Source organism: Labeo rohita, chromosome 1 (genome assembly GCF_022985175.1).
Source record: "Labeo rohita strain BAU-BD-2019 chromosome 1, IGBB_LRoh.1.0, whole genome shotgun sequence".
NCBI lineage: Eukaryota > Metazoa > Chordata > Actinopteri > Cypriniformes > Cyprinidae > Labeo > Labeo rohita.
Genome location: NC_066869.1, coordinates 27,408,475 through 27,427,191, shown reverse-complemented (window position 1 = coordinate 27,427,191; position 18,717 = coordinate 27,408,475). Strand labels below are relative to the sequence as shown.

The window sequence follows — 18,717 nt, the reverse complement described above, 5'->3', positions numbered from 1 at the left end:
GATTGCGTGCTTCATCTGATGTTATAATGCATCGTACTCTTAAAAGTTATAACTACAAAGAGTTAAGTATTAGTGTAACTGCTGTTATGATTATTACCCATATGTTGTTCTAAACCTGTAAGACTTTTGTTCATCTTCAGAACACAAATTAAGATTTTTTTGGATGAAATCCAAGCTTTCTGACCCTGCATAGACAGCAATGCAACTACCACATTCAAAGCCCAGAAAGGTAGTAAGAACATCGTCAAAATAGTCCATGTGACGGCAGTAGTTCAAGTTTAATGTTATGAAGCTCTGAGAATACGTTTGTGCACAAAAATAAATAAATAAATAAAAAATAACAATAATAATAGTCTAGTAGACTAGACTAGTTTCAACAATTTCTTCTCTTTCATGTCATTCTTCGCCATGTGCTAACGAGAGTACCACGCTGCATGAATATTCTTGTAGATTCATAGCATTATGATTGAACCACTGATGTCACACTGACTATTTTAATGATGTCTATACTACCTTTTTGGGTCTTGAACGTGGTAGTTGTGTTGCTGTTTATGCAGGGTCGGAAGCTCTTGTATGTCATCAAAAATATCTTAATGTGTGTTCCCGAAAATGAACAAAGCTCTTACGGGAACGACATTAGTGTAATTAATGATAGATTTTTATATTTTTTTTAGATGAACTTTCCCTTTAAGAATATCATTTTAAATGCATTATAAATACAGTCTTAATAGAAATTGTTACCAACATTTTCTTAAGTATTAAAAAAAAAATACGTCTTAGATAATGCTGTGAAATAGGGAGCCATATTACATTAACCTACTATAATATTGCAGGATGTAATTAACATTAGGGTCCAAACTATTTATTAATGTAATTATAAAATTATGTTTCGACTCTAATTCATTGTTGAAATATAGTCATTTACACAGTGGCTGTCATAACTTGTTTACATAACAGATTTGTACTGTTCATAAGTCTGACCGATCACTGCAGGATAATTCTCCTCTGTAGAGTTTTCGAAATGCCCACGCTCTTTGGTTGGCATAAACATAAGAACATTTTCACTACCGTTTTTGCCTATAAATCCTGGTTTATTTCTTATTTTTGACATAGGATTTAATCCATTGAATTTAGAATCAAATTAATCATTGTTTTATAAATGAAGTCTTTGATTATTCTTAGTTCTAAAACAAAATAATGTGTGTTATATTTGCAAGTTTGTGTGAATCATGCTTTTGCTAGTTTCCAACTGGCTCAGACTGCACTCCCCTGATTTCATGTTAACACAATAGTACTAATCTGATAATCTAACACCAGCATGCGCTCTCTGATATCTGCGGCTGATACTGTGGTTATTGATTGAGTTCAGAAAGTGTTACTGCAAATTCACTGAGAAAACCAGAGCTCCCACTGATTTAGAGCACCTTTTCTTCATCATTGCAAGATTTGACACCGAGCTCGATTTTAACATTCACCCACATCCTGAGAAAATCTTTTATAACACAAGCAAGTTCTCCTTCTGTCTAACTCAGCTTTTGCTATTTGAAGCCGCAGCATTTTGCCCTCACAGCCCTCATCTAAAAGTGACTGATGTGTTCTATACAAATCTGTTTTCATGATGTGATTCTCTGATATTATTTTTTTTAGTAGGGAATGTAAGTACACAACTGTGTAGGAGAAGGCAGCAGAATTGAATCGTTCTAGTATGTTTTTTTTTTGAGACAGCATGTTATCAAACAGGTGTGCCAGCAGTTCAGATCTTTGGATGGTTGTTAATGTGATGCAGAAATCAGATTAATACACTAATGGGATTTGAGTAAGCAGACTGAGAAGAGTAATGCGCAGTTCATGGACTCACTTGACTGAATGGACGTTTATCTATACTGACATATAATATCAGCAGCACTGATTACACTGCTGGTCAAATGGGTGTGAAAAATCTGCTTTCAGTTTATGGGTTTTGCAAGTAAAATTGTGTTCTTTCCAATAAGTCTCTGTGTGAAATCTATGGAAGCCTGTTTCTGCCACTGAATAAAAAATAATGCATGATATAAACTTGCAATTCTGAGAACAAATTAGTTTATTTTCCCCTCAGAATTGGACTTTATAATCTTTTATATCTCACAATTCTAAGAAAAACTCAAAATTGTGAGAAAAGGAGTCAGAATTGCGAGATATAAACTTGCAACTGCAAGAAGAACAGTCATAATTGTAAGAGACATTGTGACTATATCTCAGAATTCTGACTTTATACCTCGAAATTGCGAGTTTATGTCTTGCAATTCTGATTGATTATTTCTCAGAATTGTGACTTTATTAAGGTCAGAACTGCATAATACAAAGTATTGTGTAATACTTTTTTTCTCAAAAGTATTACACAGTACTTTGTATTACGTAATTCTGACCTTTTTCTCAGAAATGTGTAATACAAACTTGCAATTCTGACTTTTTTTGTGAAATGTAAACTCACAACTGCGAAAAAAAAGTCAGAATTGTGAGATAAAAGTCACAATGACCTTTTTTTTTCAGTGCAGGAAACAGGCTTTCATAGACATCACACTGATTGTTTTGTTTCTGCTCTTTTTTGTTATCAGTAATGTACATTAGGGTGTTTTGTGTTCTATTCTCTATTATTTAGGTAATGTTCTCTTGAAATTAAGATTTACATACATAATCTGAAAGCTGAATTAATAAGCTTTCCGTATATGGTTTGTTATGAAAGGATAATATTTATAGGTAGTAAGGACAAAATACTGAGAAAATCGCCTTTAAAGTTGTCCAAATGAAGTTCTTAGCAATGCATATTAATAATCAAAAATTACGTTTTGATATATTTATGGTGGCAAATTTTCAAAATATCTTCGAGTAACATGATCTTTACTTAATATCCTATTGATTTTTGGCATAAAAGAAAAATCGATTAATTTGACCCATCCAATATATTTTTGGCCATTGCTATAAATATACCTGTGCAACATAAGACCAGGGTCACATATATAAAATAACCTTAGTAAATAATAATTTTGTTGATAGTGATTTTATATGGTATTATATGTAGGAACCATGCACTGCCCTCCAAAAGTTTAGAAACACCCTAGAAAAGTGGGGTTTTACAGTATAAGATTGCTTTTATAGTTTGTGTATCTGGATTTACCTGTTAATATTTTTGCAATGTTTAATCAATTTTTCTTTAATAAAAAAAGTGATCTATCATGTCACATTAAAGATCGCCAAAACGGTATTTATTGCTTAAATTTCACACGAAGCCTAGCCTAGTGGTATTTATTCGAAGGAAGACGCACTATACTGTTCATTCATCAACTGAAAACAGCATAGACCAAGAGGTCGATTGTGATTTAAGAATCGATATTGATTCATTAAAATGAGAATCAAGAATTTTTTTTACTCAGCCCTAGCCTATTTTGTTGTTTTTAAACACTGCGCTGTAGTCCTGTAGGTTCATAATTAAAAACGAAAATGTGAACAAAAATAAAAGCAATTAAATGTGTTATTTTAATTAAAATATGAAAATTAAAATGACGGGTAATAATAGATTATTACAGAATTTTTACGACCCTGTCCGTAAACTATGACATATTATACCCAAAAATCCTTGTAAGTAAAATTTGTGACCAAAAATTATTCAGACACTAAATTTGGTTTGACTGTATGTCAACAATACAATATATTTTATTTACATATGCTACTTTCTCCTTTCAAAAGTTACTAAAATGTACTTTTAAAATTCTAATATGCACTCTTTAGGGGTAAATAAAGTACACATTTGTGCTGTGACAGCTTTTGTAACTTCTTTCACTACTTCTATTTCATTGCAACTGCGATTGGTAAATTATATCATTTATGCAGACACCTATATGTCATTTCTGTAAAACCTAAAACACTGTCACCATTTTTTAATGGTGAATTTCTAACTTGCAAATTTATGTCTTTTGTGTTTTACTGATCATTTTCATTGTCCTGAAAATACAACAGCATAACACTCAGACACTTTCATGTAGTACCAATATTCATTTCTCTCTTTTCTATCGCTGTTCCTCCATCTATTCTCTTTCTCTCTAAGCTGTAATGCTCTGTCCTATATCTGTTTTAACAGTTGTGAGAGCTTTGTTTTCATAACTTGTCCGATTGGAGGTTAGCACGAGTACCTGGTCTGAGTGCAATATATCACCGTCAGCCTCTGCTTTACAGGCAGTGACAAATTGGTGTTGCTTCTCATTTACATGCCCGGTCGGCCTTGACACACGTTGTATCCGACGTTTGCGCTCAAGAACAGCAGCAAAGCTTTCCAGTTAATACAATAGATTGAACACTGAACAATCTGTTTGATTTGTGCTGAATACAAGCGACCAGAATGCAAAAGCAACCCAATAGTTGCACCACTTTTGCATCTCGTTCACTTAGTACCTGCAGTTTCAGGGAATAGTTCACCAAAAAATGAACATTTCCTGAAAATGTACTCACCCTCAGGCCATCCAAGAAGTAGATGAGTTTGTTTCTTCTTTTGGAGAAATTTAACATTAATCACTTGCTCATCATTGGATCCTCTGCAGTGAATGGGTGCCGTCAGACTGAGAGCTGATAAAAACATCACAATAATCCACAAGTAATCAACAGTCTATCAGTTAACATCTTGTGAAGTAAAAAAAAATAATAATAATAAAAAAAATAATAATAAAATCCATCAAGATGTTTTTTAACTGCAAACAAGTTTTCTACCCCAAATATTTCTTTCTCTATTCATCTCGTTTGAACCTGAAGGGAAATATGCACAAATCAACCGCCAACCAACAAACAGACGATAGACTTTATGATGGGAGGCAGCATTTATGGATTATGGACTTGTATTTTGGCCAAAAGACTTACAGAATGCAGTCGTGTGGATTACTTGTGGATTATTGTGATGTTTTATCAGCTGTTTGGACGGCACCCATTCACTGCAGAGCATCCATTGGTGCAAGTGATGTAATGCTAAAATTTCGAAGAAGAAACAAACTCTCGGATGGCCTAAGGGTGAGTAAATTTTCAGCAAATTTCCATTCTTGGGTGAACTATTTCTTTAACCTGGTGCTAAATGACTATTTAATTCAAGTCAGTATACCTTCTTTCTATGTAAATTAGGGTTGTTTTTTCACAAAACTCAGTGAGATGAGGAATTGCACCATGCAAATTGCATTCAGCAAAGTTTTGGGTGTGTTTGCGCCGTTAAGGCATTTGCATAATTTCTGTAGCGAATCGGAGCTAAAACAATGCAGACAGTATGTGTGAATATCACATTTATTAGGGAATTCCACTCATTTTGTTGTGTATCGGTGAAGGAAACTTTAGCTGTGGCCATTCCAGTTGTCAGTAGGGAGGGAAACCTTGATAACAGTCAGAACGAAATGTCAAATGTGTCCCTTTGCTGTTTCCTTGCAGTGGTTCTTGTACAGGAGTCATAATGACAAAAGAATGTTGAGATGTCTTGGTGCAGAAGGATTTCTGATGGAAGTAGGTCATTGTTAGTGTTGTTCTGGATCGTCCAGAGTGACCCTGGTGTCGCAGGTCCCGTTGGCCTCTCCTGCTCTTGTTCCCTTTGTCCTTTGCTGGTGCATGGTTGAAGGGAAACCTCTTTTTTTGTTGTTTAAATGACACAGCCCAAATGCAGTCTTTCATCACTGTCTACCTTTTGTGTTGCTGCTGTTAGATGTTAGATTTCAGCAGTATCTCTTTCCATCTTCATCCACTGTCCCTCTTACTTTCTTTGTCGAGGGTAGATGACATTTCTCGCTTTCTATCTCACTCTTTCTTTCTGTCACTTGCTCTCTCGTTTATTTCCTTCATGTTTCTCTTATGAGAAACAAGGTTTTGATTTGCTTTTCCTTTTTTTTCGGAAATAAAGTCATAGCAGAATAGAGATTGTATCTGAGTCTAGGTTGTAAAACAGTCTGGGATAATGAAAGCAAAATAAGACAAAGGATAGATTAGGCAGGAGACGACCTAAAGGCATATTGATGTATGTCTGACTTTACCCAGAGCTAAAATTAGACATTTTTCATGTCCTTTTTTTTGTAATCCAGACTGCATGTTCAAAATGAGATTTCAACACCTTGAGATATCTTGCACAAGAATCAGGATTATTATTACTGAAACTAATCATAGATGGTGAGATTCTGAAATTACAGTACACCATGGGATGTCGACCTTTATCTGTTCTTTTTATGGGCATGTTTCATTTCCATGGACTGTTTGTTTGTTTTTCTTTCCATAAATGTGATTAAGTAAACTGCTATAATTATGGTTTATGTTTTTACATTGGTTACACTTCAAAATGATTTTAAATAATAAAAATTGAGCAATATATAGATTATATATAAAGATTAGTAGCTCATGTACATTCAAACATATATGAATAAATGCTGTGTTTTTTTTGGTAACAAATTATAATAACTTTAATTAATAAATTATTAACCAATATTATATAGGCTAATGCTTAACGGATCATTGGTTTATATTTATTCACATAGCTAGAAATATGAGATAATGTTTACTAATGAACTTATTAAACGTATTACTTAATGATTAACAGATTGTTATTTAATCTGAATTTGAAATGCTTACAAATGTCACCAGTTTTTTTGCTTCGTATGATCATGCACTTTAAAAAAAAATCTACAAATGATTTGAACAAATTATACAGTGATTAAAAGCTATCAATGCTAACAGTCAATGCTTTTTTTTTTTACAAATGTGAGAAAAAATAGCTTAACTGGTAATTTTAAGCACTTCACAACCTATTCATGTTAACATAGTATTATATTTTGGTCTTCGTTTGTTTTGTTGGCAAAAAAAAAAAAAAAAAAAAGATTGAACGTCGATTTTGTCGACAAAAAAGACGACAAAAGTACTTTAAGCCCTTGCCTAGCAATCCCACTGCTTCAAATAGTAATTAAACATCTAAAATGATCTTTATTTGTATGTTTTCTGAGAGGAGTAAGTGTGCAAAAGGCCCGGTTGTCTCTAAGTCCCAGATGATTCTGACCAATCAGAGTGTTCAGCATGTCTGCGATGTCACAACGGGAGGCGGAGCTAGATCGCAGGTTAGAGAAAGACGCAGGACACGTGAGAAGAAGGACAGTTCGGCAGCTGTACTCTAGTTCATTTAGTGTTACTTTAAAAACATTGACTTTAAGTGGGTTAAAGTGTGCGCACATGTGAAAAGCCACACACATGTATACTCAAAGTCTTCAGTAAATCAGACATCTTCAACTCCGTTGAATGCTCTTCTTCAATTAAGACACCATCTCACGCAGTTCTGGCAGACTGCCTACTGTGTTTCACACCCCCAAATTAATACCCCAACGAACCCCTCCGTTTCAGTAAGCCGACCTTTTCTCAGCTCGCTTCTCGGGCTGCCTATCATCCAAAGCGCCTGCATACGACACCAATGGCGCACCATCTCAATATATGCACATAAACACAGTATTATACAGAATTTATACAGAACACAGAAATACAGTATGTAGGTATTCACGCAAACATAATCTGTTATGTCTTACGTGAACATTTGAGGAGCTTTTGGGGAAAAACTTAGCTCATTGTGACTCATTTTGCCAGCACAGGTCACATATACACTTCTTGACAAATCATTTATTAATCATTTGTTCATAAACTTAACAACCTCCTTATCATTATTAATAAACAGCAAATTAGGAGTTTATTGAGGCAGAAGTCATAGTTAATGGTTTGTTAATGGCGAGAATTGGACCTTAAAATAGTGTGACCCAACTTTCAAAAATCATGTTTTTTTCATTGTGCATTCCAATTAATGTCAGTCAAACTGCAGCTGGGTTATTTTGATTAAGTAAAAATAACAAAACTACAGCTAACTAACACAATAAAACACAATAAAAACAAGATAACATAATTAAAAACATTTTTGATATAAAATAAACTGCTCATTTGTCAATGTTTATAAACATTTACTAATCATTAGTACCTTTATGAGCAGTCATCTTGATGGCAAACAGTGTCCCAAATGACCTGAATTCACCTCTCTAGAAATAATTTATTAACCATTTGTTCATGTTTGTACAGTACCCAATCTAAAGTTGAGACTATTCATCATTTGTACATGTTTATAAATGTTTACTTATCATTTAGTACCTTTATGAGCTGCTAATTTTAGTTTAGCTAAATGCTTGCTAAAGACATAACACACATTGTAATTTGGGTGCAAAACATGTTTTTATTGTCTCAACACATATATTAGTATACTATTGTATTTTATTAAACAAGATATTCCTTTAATCATGGATCAACAGGAGAATATAAATCAGATCAAGAAAATACTTTATATATTTAACAATACAATGTAATATAAACAGTGTGAACTCTGTTCCTTTATAGTAATCAAATTGACCCCTGTACATTACATTCTCATTTAATGAATTGAAAGTTTAATGACATTTGTAAGCATTTCAATTTACATTAAATAATCTGTTAATCATTAGGCAATGTTAAATAAGTTCATTGGTAAACATTAACAAGAACATTATCGCATATTTCCAGCTATGCGAATATACATTAACTAATGATCTGTTGAGCATTACATAATGTTTGTTAATGATTTATTAATGAAAGATTTTTTTAGTGTTACCTGTTAAACTGTGCATTTCAATTTACATTTTTGTATAGTCAGTTTATTACAGTATGTTATAATCAAATTACATGATATGCAGATTGGTGATTAATTAATTAATTGTTTAATTAAAATGAGAAATATTATTGTGTTAGAATTTGAATAGACATCACAAAAAGTGACTCTGTATGTCAGTAAATTGTTTATTTTCCGAGAGTGTATCAACAGATTGTTACATTTTTATCAAATCATTTAGTAAATAATTAATCACTAACTCTAAATGAACTTGTTAAACTGGCAAGATCTTTTTTTTACATTTTTATTTTCTCTTAATTGTAACCTGAACAGAAACAGAAACATGAATTGAAGAATTGAATGTTAAATTTGATTTAAAGGAAGAAAAGGAAAAATTCTGCACATACCATAAATTTTATTCTGAAAAACAAACAAGAAAGCTTTTAAATAAATAAAGCAAGCAAATAAACACAGTGTTTGAGCCACAGGCACTGCACAAGGTTGAAGAGATCCGTGACACAGAAACGAATGTTTGTCATTCATTCGGTGTTTCTACTGATGCCGTTTGAAGTAGAAGTCAATTAATCAATTATTGAGTCAAAGGTAGCGCCGGTATCTCTCTCACAAAGCACTTCCATTACCCAAGGTTAATGTGTACTTAATAATTAAAAGATAATTAAACTCACACTCAAGCCTAATTGTATTTCCATTTGCCCAGGGCTCGTTTGCAATTGATAGACCCCCCCCTCCCCCCCAACTCCCCTGATAGCAGACCTTTATTTGGGTTGTGTAAATTCTATTATGGAGTCTCGGGGTGTGTACTTTCAATGCAAGACGTGCAGAAAAATCAAAGCTTTAAAGATCAATCCTAAGCTGGATCTGACAAACAGAAATCAATGATGATAATAGATGCTTTTAAGCTATTGAGCCTACATATTGACATGCTAGTCAGTTCGGAGGCGCTTGCTGAAAAGGTTCATTTACAGCCGAAGAGGCCAAATACAGTCAGAAACATGCTGGATTTCGAATAGACGATCACCACTGACAGATTCAAGTTCAGTGTTGTTATAAACATATTGCTTTTTTTATATATGCATTACGGTGTACCGGAATTATCTAAAACGTCCTATGTCCTGATGTGTGCGTGTGGCTCTTGCCAGCGACTGCGACAGCGATATGCCTTTTTCACAGTCAGTTTCCAAGTGGAGAAATGATGACAGATATCAAAGGAGAGTCAGGCATCTTAGACGTCTGCTGATAGAAACCATTTTTAAACCATTTTAAAAGCAATGAATCCCCCCCCTCATCCCCGAGATGCATTTCCTCCATGTTGTCTCTATCGCACCGATCTGCGCCGTTTTTGAATCCTTCTCTGTGGACCCCTGCCAACTTAATGTGATGTGTAGCCAGCGATTTTAGCTTCATCCATCTCAGCCACTTTTATCAGTGCGTGTAGCATCTTAAGCCGCGTGCTGATATCTCATCCCCGCCGCAGTGTTCCTAGATGTATCCGGTCACTTTCTAGCAGGAGATTGAAAGCACGCTGCTGCCTCCCCGTTCTTCTAAATGCCTCGTTTTACCACCAACAAAAAAGCTGATGAGAAACAAAAGGCTGGAAGGCAGTGGCCAGATGAGAGGAGATTATAGGATCAGGACATGTATCAAACTATCCAGAGTCTGTGTGCTGTTCTGAGGTCAATTTATTTCTTTCATGACTTTATGAATGACATTACGTGATCTGTCTGGAGATAATGAAAAGCTTGCTACGCATTATTATCAGCATCACTACTGCTTTTTTAACAAAATATTTGTTCAAACTTCATAGTTTCCAGAGGATTTGATAAACATACGACTGCATGAGATAAGGACAATAAACAAATATTATTAAATACATTTATAGTTACACATTAATAAAAGCCTGGTCACACCAATGGTTTGGTAGAATTTTTGGTAAAAAAAAAAAAAAAAAAAAAAATCTGCAGTACAGTATTTGTACAATGGCATTTTAGTGCCACGTTAAAAAAAATAAACAATCTAAAATGATGAATCATAATATTTTGAGAATAAAGTCGAAATTACAAGAATAAAGTCAAAATATTTAGAGAATGAAGTCGAAATATTTAGAGAATAAAGTCAAAATCTCAAGAATAAAGTTGAAATGTTTAGAAAATAACATCAAAATTACAAGAATAAGTCAAAATATTTCAAGAATAAAGTCAAAATATTTCAAGAATAAAGTCAAAATGTTTTGAGACTGAAGTCAAAATCTCAAGAATAAAGTCAAAATGTTTTGAAATTACGAAAAACAGTCAAAATGTTTCGAGAATAAGGTCAAAATATTTCAAGAATAAAGTTGAAATGTTTCGAAAATAAAGTAAAAATTACGAGAATAAAGTCAAAATGTTTCGAGAATAAACTAAAAATCTCAAGAATAAAGTCAAAAAGTTTCGAAAATAAAGTTATAATTACGACAATAAAGTCAAAATGTTTTGTGAATAAAGTCGAAATTATGAGAATTAAATCGTAGCAATTAAACTTTTAATATTTTGAGAGTATATCCTGTGCATGCAAATTGGATTGGGAGCACTGGAGAAGTTGCAAGGACGCCGGAATTGATTTGAATATATGTGGGATTATTGGCCAAAATCATACCTTGTGTTATACTCGCAGGGCCAGTGTGCTTGGAAATAATATTTCACGTTTACGATTGCATTCATTAGGTCTATTTGTAGTGCACCAGCCACCCAATAATAGCAATAAGCTTTGTGCTTTTGGTACTTTTAATATAAAACATAGTCTCAGCTTTCAAACTCTGTTAGCATTATAGCAAAATACAAACAATGTGTTTTGCAATAATGTGTTTTTCATGTTCCTTAATGTGGTGGGATAGATTGCTGTATTCATGTGAATCAGTCGTCTTTTCGACTACAATGAGACATCTGTTTCATTAAATTGAACTGTTTTCTTTGTGAAAATTCCATCACCTACTCCGCAAAAAAAAAAAAAAAAAAAAACGTCTGTGGCATCCATCTTTAATTCCTCACATGTATTTAATTAAAAACAACAATAAAACGTTTTAAAAGTTGAAGTGGACTCCAACTCATTAACAAAAGTTATATTATTGTCTTTTCTGAGGTATATAAGTGACTATTCACAAGCTGTTTTATTCACGGTATAATACAGTAAATGATTGAAAATAATATTTAACGTCTTCCATTTATTATTTGTAGCGTGCCTGCCACCCAGTACTCGCAAAAAAAGGGCTTTGTTGCTTTTAATATAACACAGCTCAGCTTTCAAATTCTGTCAGTTCAAATTATAAATGTTTTTCCTCTGTACTTCAAGTGTATAGCATGAAGGAAACATGAAGGAACATCAGTTGAATGAAAAACTGTATAGCCTAATTTAATGAAACGATTGTCTCACTGTAATCACAAAGATGACTGATTCACATGCCGCTTCGACTGATATCTCCCGGTGCTCCCAATCTGGGGCATTTGCATGTGCAATAGGCTAGAATATAGGCTATTCTCAAAATATTTGTACTTTATTCTAGAAATACTTCAACTTCATTCTTATAATTTTGACTTTATTTTCAAAACATTTAAACTTTATTTTCATAATTTTGACATCATTGTCAAAATATTTTGACTTTATTCTCAAAATATTTTGAATTTATTCTTGTAATTTCGACTTTATTCTCGTAATGTTTCAACTTTATTCTCATAATATTTTGACTTTATTCGCAAAATATTTAGACTTTATTCTCTTCATTTCTAATTTATTCTCTAAATATTATGACTTTAATCTTACGACTTTTCGTTTTTTTTTTTTTTTTTTTTTTTTAACCTGGCACTGTTGTGTATTTGAGACTCAGTGTGAAACAATTCAAAGGAAGGCACGACTTAGCTTTCTTGTGTATTTATTTGTTTGTTTGTTTGTTAAAAACATACAGGCATGGTGTGAATAGGCGTTTATAGTAATACATAGTTGTTTCAGCCTTCTAAAATCAGTATAATAGAATTTCATAATTTACTGGGCAAACAGGGTCCTAAATTAACACTCCACAAGTGTCATATGTGAGTAGAAATTGGCTGTGGTGAGTAAATAAAACGGTTACTTGCCAGTTGGCTGGTAGCTGTGACATATATTGCTTGCATTAAAGTTGCATAAACAGAAATACAGAATAAAAATATATAAAGTACAAAGTCAAATTGGGTCACATACGAATATATATCCGACAGCTGCAGTTCCCGGCTCATCTTACATGCTGTATGATATTGCTAATGTTTGAAAAAACATCTTAAATGCGCATAAACACATTAATATTGTAAATAAAAGTTGAACAATATCATTCAACGGCTGATAAGACATTTATGGGTGATACATTTTCTCAATTCCTCCATCATTGACAGATGTGGCATATATATAATTGGAGTTTTGAGTATAATATGAAAACATTTTTTAGTTTCAATTTAGACCAAAATAATTTTATTTTAAGAAGGAAGACACGTCTGTATAGCATATGTCTACAGTATACATTAGTTAGATTTTACCCAACAACTTTGAAGTGTGACAGCTTGCCCCAGTCTCCCATATTTTTTTTTTTTTTTGTGTCTTTCTGTGTGTCTTTGTGCAGTTGTCTCATGACCTAGGCCTTGTCACCAGCATGTTAATGCCATTATATCCAGTTTAAGCTGCCAAATTCATGCAACATAGATTAAATTAGCACTGCTTTGACAATTGGAAATTGAACTCTTTAGATGCTTTCAATCAAACTTTTTAGTTGCAAACAGCGGACTATTGTGAGGAGCTATCGGCACACATCAGAGCTATGATACAGCAAGTTTCTGATTGAGAGGCTATTAGGGAAGGCTTAGCTTATCACGGCAATAATGAAAGTGAATAAGTGGAGGCTTTAGTGCTAATGAAGTGCATCCTTCCTAATTAATTATCAGAGGGAGAGAGATTAGGGCGATAAGAAATAAAAGAAAAAGAAGAGGAAACAGATGATTGGAGGAAGAGATTTATGCTGAAGACACAGAAAGAGGTGGAGAAATTGTGAGGAAAACAGCAAAGTGTAAAAAGAAAGAAAGTGGGAGTACAAAAAGACTGAGCGAGAGAACGACTGAATGGGTGGAAAATAAGAATGCCAGAACATAGTGAGAGTTTGTGAAAAAGAAAGTGAGAACATGTGGAAAAGAGAGTGAGAGCGTGGTGAGACGACATTGGAAGTGTTTGGAAAAGCAAATGTGTGCAATATAACATGTTTGGAAAGAGAAAAAGGATGTGTTAAGAGAGAACAATGTAGAAAGCCGCTGAAAGCAGAGTAGCAGTGTGATGGCCTGACGTCCTGTCATTACCGTTTGATTCAGGTGTAGCTTGTGGCTTGGTAAATCTATTAGGCTTTTTTGCCTTGCTGTGTTCACAGCCTCAGCATTACCAAGCATATGGGTAGCACATCACAGCCTACAGATACTCCCTAAAAAATGATGTAAGTCTATTGAAAATGGCAGTAAGGAGTCTCACGTTGCCTGGACATGACAGTGAAATAAATAGGCAGTGATATTTTACTATCAGTAGAGGCAAACATTGGGTCTAATTCAATAATTGTGCATACGCACAGATGCTTGCATGAAATGTGTACAGTATTTGAATGTTTTGCAAACAAATCATGATTCATCCATTGTTTCTGTACTTAAATTCATTCTAAATTTACGAAAAATCACAAAATATTAATCAGCACAACTTTTTTCAACATTAATAATATTAAGAAATGTTTCTTGAGCATCAAACCAGTATATTAGAATGGTTTCTGAAGGATCAGGTGACACTGAGGACTAAATTACATTTCAACATATACTCAAATAAAAAGCAGTTATTTTAAACCATAATAATATTGCACAATATTATAGCTTTACTGTGTTTTAACCAAATAAATGATAGATTTACTCTTTCCCTCTTTCTCTTTCAAAAAATATTCATAGCCTCCAGAATATTTCGTATAAACATCTGTACATGCAGTATGTCAAAAGAAAGCTTAAAAAGAAAGAAAAAAATAAATGAATGTGGGTAAATTTTATAAAAAGAAAAGCAATCGTTTAAACAAAAGGATGAGAAATGTTCTTTTTTATCAAAGATGGATGGGATTCAGTACTTTGTTTAACCCTTTAACTGTCACTCCCATTTTTGAACACAGACTCAAATGTTTAAAATTCATTAATAAAAAATATGTTGTAATATGATTCTTATGATTTTTAGAAATCATAAAAAATGGTGTATCAGTTTAAAACTTAAAATCTCAAAATTCATCCTTAGAAAGGCATTTTAAAATCAGTCATTGCATTACCATGGAAAATGTGCATCGCATTATTTTACATATGTATCTGCTTACATACTGTATGCTGTTGCTTGTGTCTGCCGCTTCTTGGCCTGTGTTTTGATCCTTTACCATCCCCAAACGTTTACATGGTAGTACATATACAGTGAAAGAATAAAAAAGAGCTGCCTCATAGCTCTCAAGCTGCAAAAATTTCTCAGCATGTGGGTCTAGGTCTGTATTAAAGGTGTTTATTGTGTTTGAGCTAGATTTAAGGATGGCACACTTGGCATTGCTCAAGGATCTGGAGTGCATCTTTAGAGTGCATCTAAAGTGACGAAAGGATGGTTGTGCAGTAATATGAATTTGGCTAACCCTAACTGACTTATTTAGAATAATCCAACTTTGTAAACATTAGAATAGTGTTAAGAAGAAATTCATACGCAAATAGAGTGTCAGATGTCTATGAAAGCCTGTTTCCACCAATAAAAAAAAAAAAAAAAAAAAAAAAAGTTACTGCAACTTTTTCTGACTTTTTTCATAGAATTGCATAATACAAACTCACAATTCTGACATTTTTCTCTGGTTTGCAAGATCTAAACTTGCAGTTCTAGAATTCTTGCAATTTTGCATGATATAAACTCGCAATTGCAATTTATAAAATCATAATTGTATGATATAAACTCAATAAAAAACTGTAAAGTCAGAATTGCAAGTTTATATCTATATAAAAAAAGTCAGAATCGTTTATATTGCAATTCTGACTTTATTTCTGAGTTGTGACTTTATTTTGACTTTATAACATAATTGCGAGTTTTTATTACACAATTCTGAGAAAAAAAAAATCTAGCATAACTCGCAATTGTGAGTTTATATTATGAAATTCTGACTCAATTTCTCAGAGTTGCAAGTTTATATCTTATAATTTTGACTTTATAGCTCACAGTTGTGAGTTTATGTCTCACAGTTCTGAGAAAAAAGTCTGAATTGCAAGAAAAAAAGTGGCAGAAATGGGCTTCCATAGATGTCAATTTTTGACAAAGTTTTTTTTTGTTTGTTTGTTTTTAGTTAATGAGACCCAGTTTCTTCAAGTTATACTGTGTGTTAGGAATTTAACCTCTACATGGCATTTATCATGGAGATTAATCATTAATTTTTGGGAACAGTAATTAGTAGTTCCAGACATGTCAAACCAAATCAGTTCAGTCCAACTGATTGATAGATTCCAGTTGACAGATTCAGAATCAACTGTGTATCTGAAACTCCGCAGTCCAATAAAAATATCCATTTACATGTTTATCACATGTATTTCACACATGCAGTGAAAAGCTTGTAAGCTGTCAGTGGACCTGTCAGAAATGGCACCCCAGTGTATAATTAGCGTTTTATTTTTTTTATTTATTTATTTTTTTAAAGTAAACTTTCTTCTCATGTGTTTAGGATTGCTCATCCCTCCACCAATAACAAGATATCTTAGGATGAGAGTACATAGAAAAGATTGGTTGTAGAGAGTTATCTTGCTGGACATTAATGCAAATAAACAAATATGTACAACATGGGTCTACACAATGAATATACATATGTACGCAAGGTATTTTTGAGGGGGAAAAATTGGAACATGGATGCATATTAAGAAAGATGTGAAATGTTTAAAGGAGAAGTTCAATTCCAGAACAAACATTTACAGATAATTTACTCACCCCCTTGTCATCCAAGATGTTTGTGTTTTTCTTTCTTCAGTCCTAAAGATTAAATTTTGTTTCTTGAGAAAAACTTTCTAGAATTTCTCTCCATATAGTGGAGTGAACTCTAAAATGCAGTTTAAATGCAGCTTCAAATGGCTCTAAATGATCCCAGCCAAGGAATAGAGGTCTTATCTATCGAAACGATCTGTCATTTTCTAAGCAAATTGCTAATTTGTGTAGTTTTTAACCTCAAATGCTCGTCTTGTCTCGTCTCTGCAATGCGCATACGTAGTTTGTGTAATCCGGGTCAATGCAGTTAGGGTATGTCGAAAAACTTCCATCTCTACATCGCTGTTTTATTATTTTTTATTTTAATTTTTTTTTTTTTTGGGGGGGATATGTTCTTTGCAATGTTTCATGTTCTTTGCATGTTCACTTTGTAAACACTGGGTCGGTACTTCTGCAACGATGTAGGACGATTTTGAAGTTTGGGGAAGAAAACGAGATGGCAGTGTTTGGACATTTCAACTGTATTGACCGTATTGACCTGGAAAAAAACTGAGTTAGAGACAGAAACCTAGAAAAGACAAACATTTAAGGTTAAAAAGTATATAAATTGTCAATTAGTTTAGAAAATGACTGATCGTTTGGCTAGGTAAGACCCTTCTTCCTCGGCTGGGATCGTTTAGAGCCATTTAAAGCTGTATTTAAACTGCATTTTAGAAGTTCAAACCTGGGGTCACCATTGAACTCCACTATATGGAGAGGATTCCTGAAAATGTTTCCTCAAGAAACATAATTTCTTATCGACTGAAGAAAGAAAAACACAAACATCTTGGATGACAAGGGAGTGAGTAAATTATCTGTACATTTTTTTTTGATACCTGAGTTTCCAAACTGGGTGGACCGTAAACTTAAACTACGGTGGAAGAGAAAACTATTGCTTCAGTGACTTCAGTTTACGTTAAATTAGTTTTTTTATACAGTTGCTTCTACATTGCTTTCTTTTGCCATTACACATATGTATATTCATTTGTATACATTTGTATACAGGTGCATAACCATTTGATGTACACTACCGTTCAAAAGTTTGGGGTCAGTAAGACTTGTAATAGTCTTTAAAGAAGTCTCTTATGCTCATCAAAGCTGCATTTATTTGATTAAAAATATAGAAAAAAAACAGTAATATTGCAAAATGTTTTTACAATATAAAATAATGTTTTTTATTTTAACATACTTTAAAATAGAATTTATTCCTGTGATGAAAAGCTGAATTTTTATCAGCTGTTACTCCAGTCTTAAGTGTCACATGATCCTTCAGAAATCATTCTAATATGCGGATTTATTATTAGAATGATCAATGTTGGATAATATCAACAGTTGTGCTGCCAAATATTTTTTGGAACCTGTGATTTTTTTTTTTTTTCAGGATTCTTTCATGAATAACAAGTTTAAAAAGTACAGTGTTTATTCAAAATATAAATATTTTATAACAATGTAAATTATTTATTATTAACTTTGAATAAACTTTTAATTATTAACTTAATACATCCTTGGTGAATAAAAGTATTAATTTCTTTAAAAAAAAAAAGAAACAATAAAAATGTACTGACCCCAAACTTTTGAACGGTAGTGTATATATGCAGTGTACACAGCAAAAAAACAGCGTTTTTAACTAAATTGTCAGCTAAATAGCACGGTGAACATATATATTATTTTGGGTAACGTTTACATGGTTGTCACTGTATGGAATGCTACATTTTATTCAAAATATGTTATATTGGTTATATATCTGTAATGCATTTTGGATTTTATTAGATTTCCTAAAGCAATAGGCAAAAACGAACCTGCTGTTCTCTATGATTCCTATACTTTCCAACAGCAAAGCATTATATCTATAAAATAATTATGAATATTAAAAATACCTCCTGTGTGTATTCATTTATTAATATTATTATTATTAGTGTTATTTTTTTTTATTTTTTGCTCTTGAGTAAAAAAAAAAAAAAAAAACAGTCAATTAATAAATGACTAGATTTGCATGTAAACAGTGAGTGTTT

The 18,717-nt window shown here is 32.9% G+C and overlaps 1 protein-coding gene across 2 annotated transcripts in view; it reads left to right on the top strand.

Moving 5' to 3' along the window:
- The window catches only part of epha6 (eph receptor A6), a 134,820-nt gene that overhangs the window by 20,562 nt on the left and 95,541 nt on the right, over positions 1–18,717 (top strand). The window lies entirely within an intron of this gene.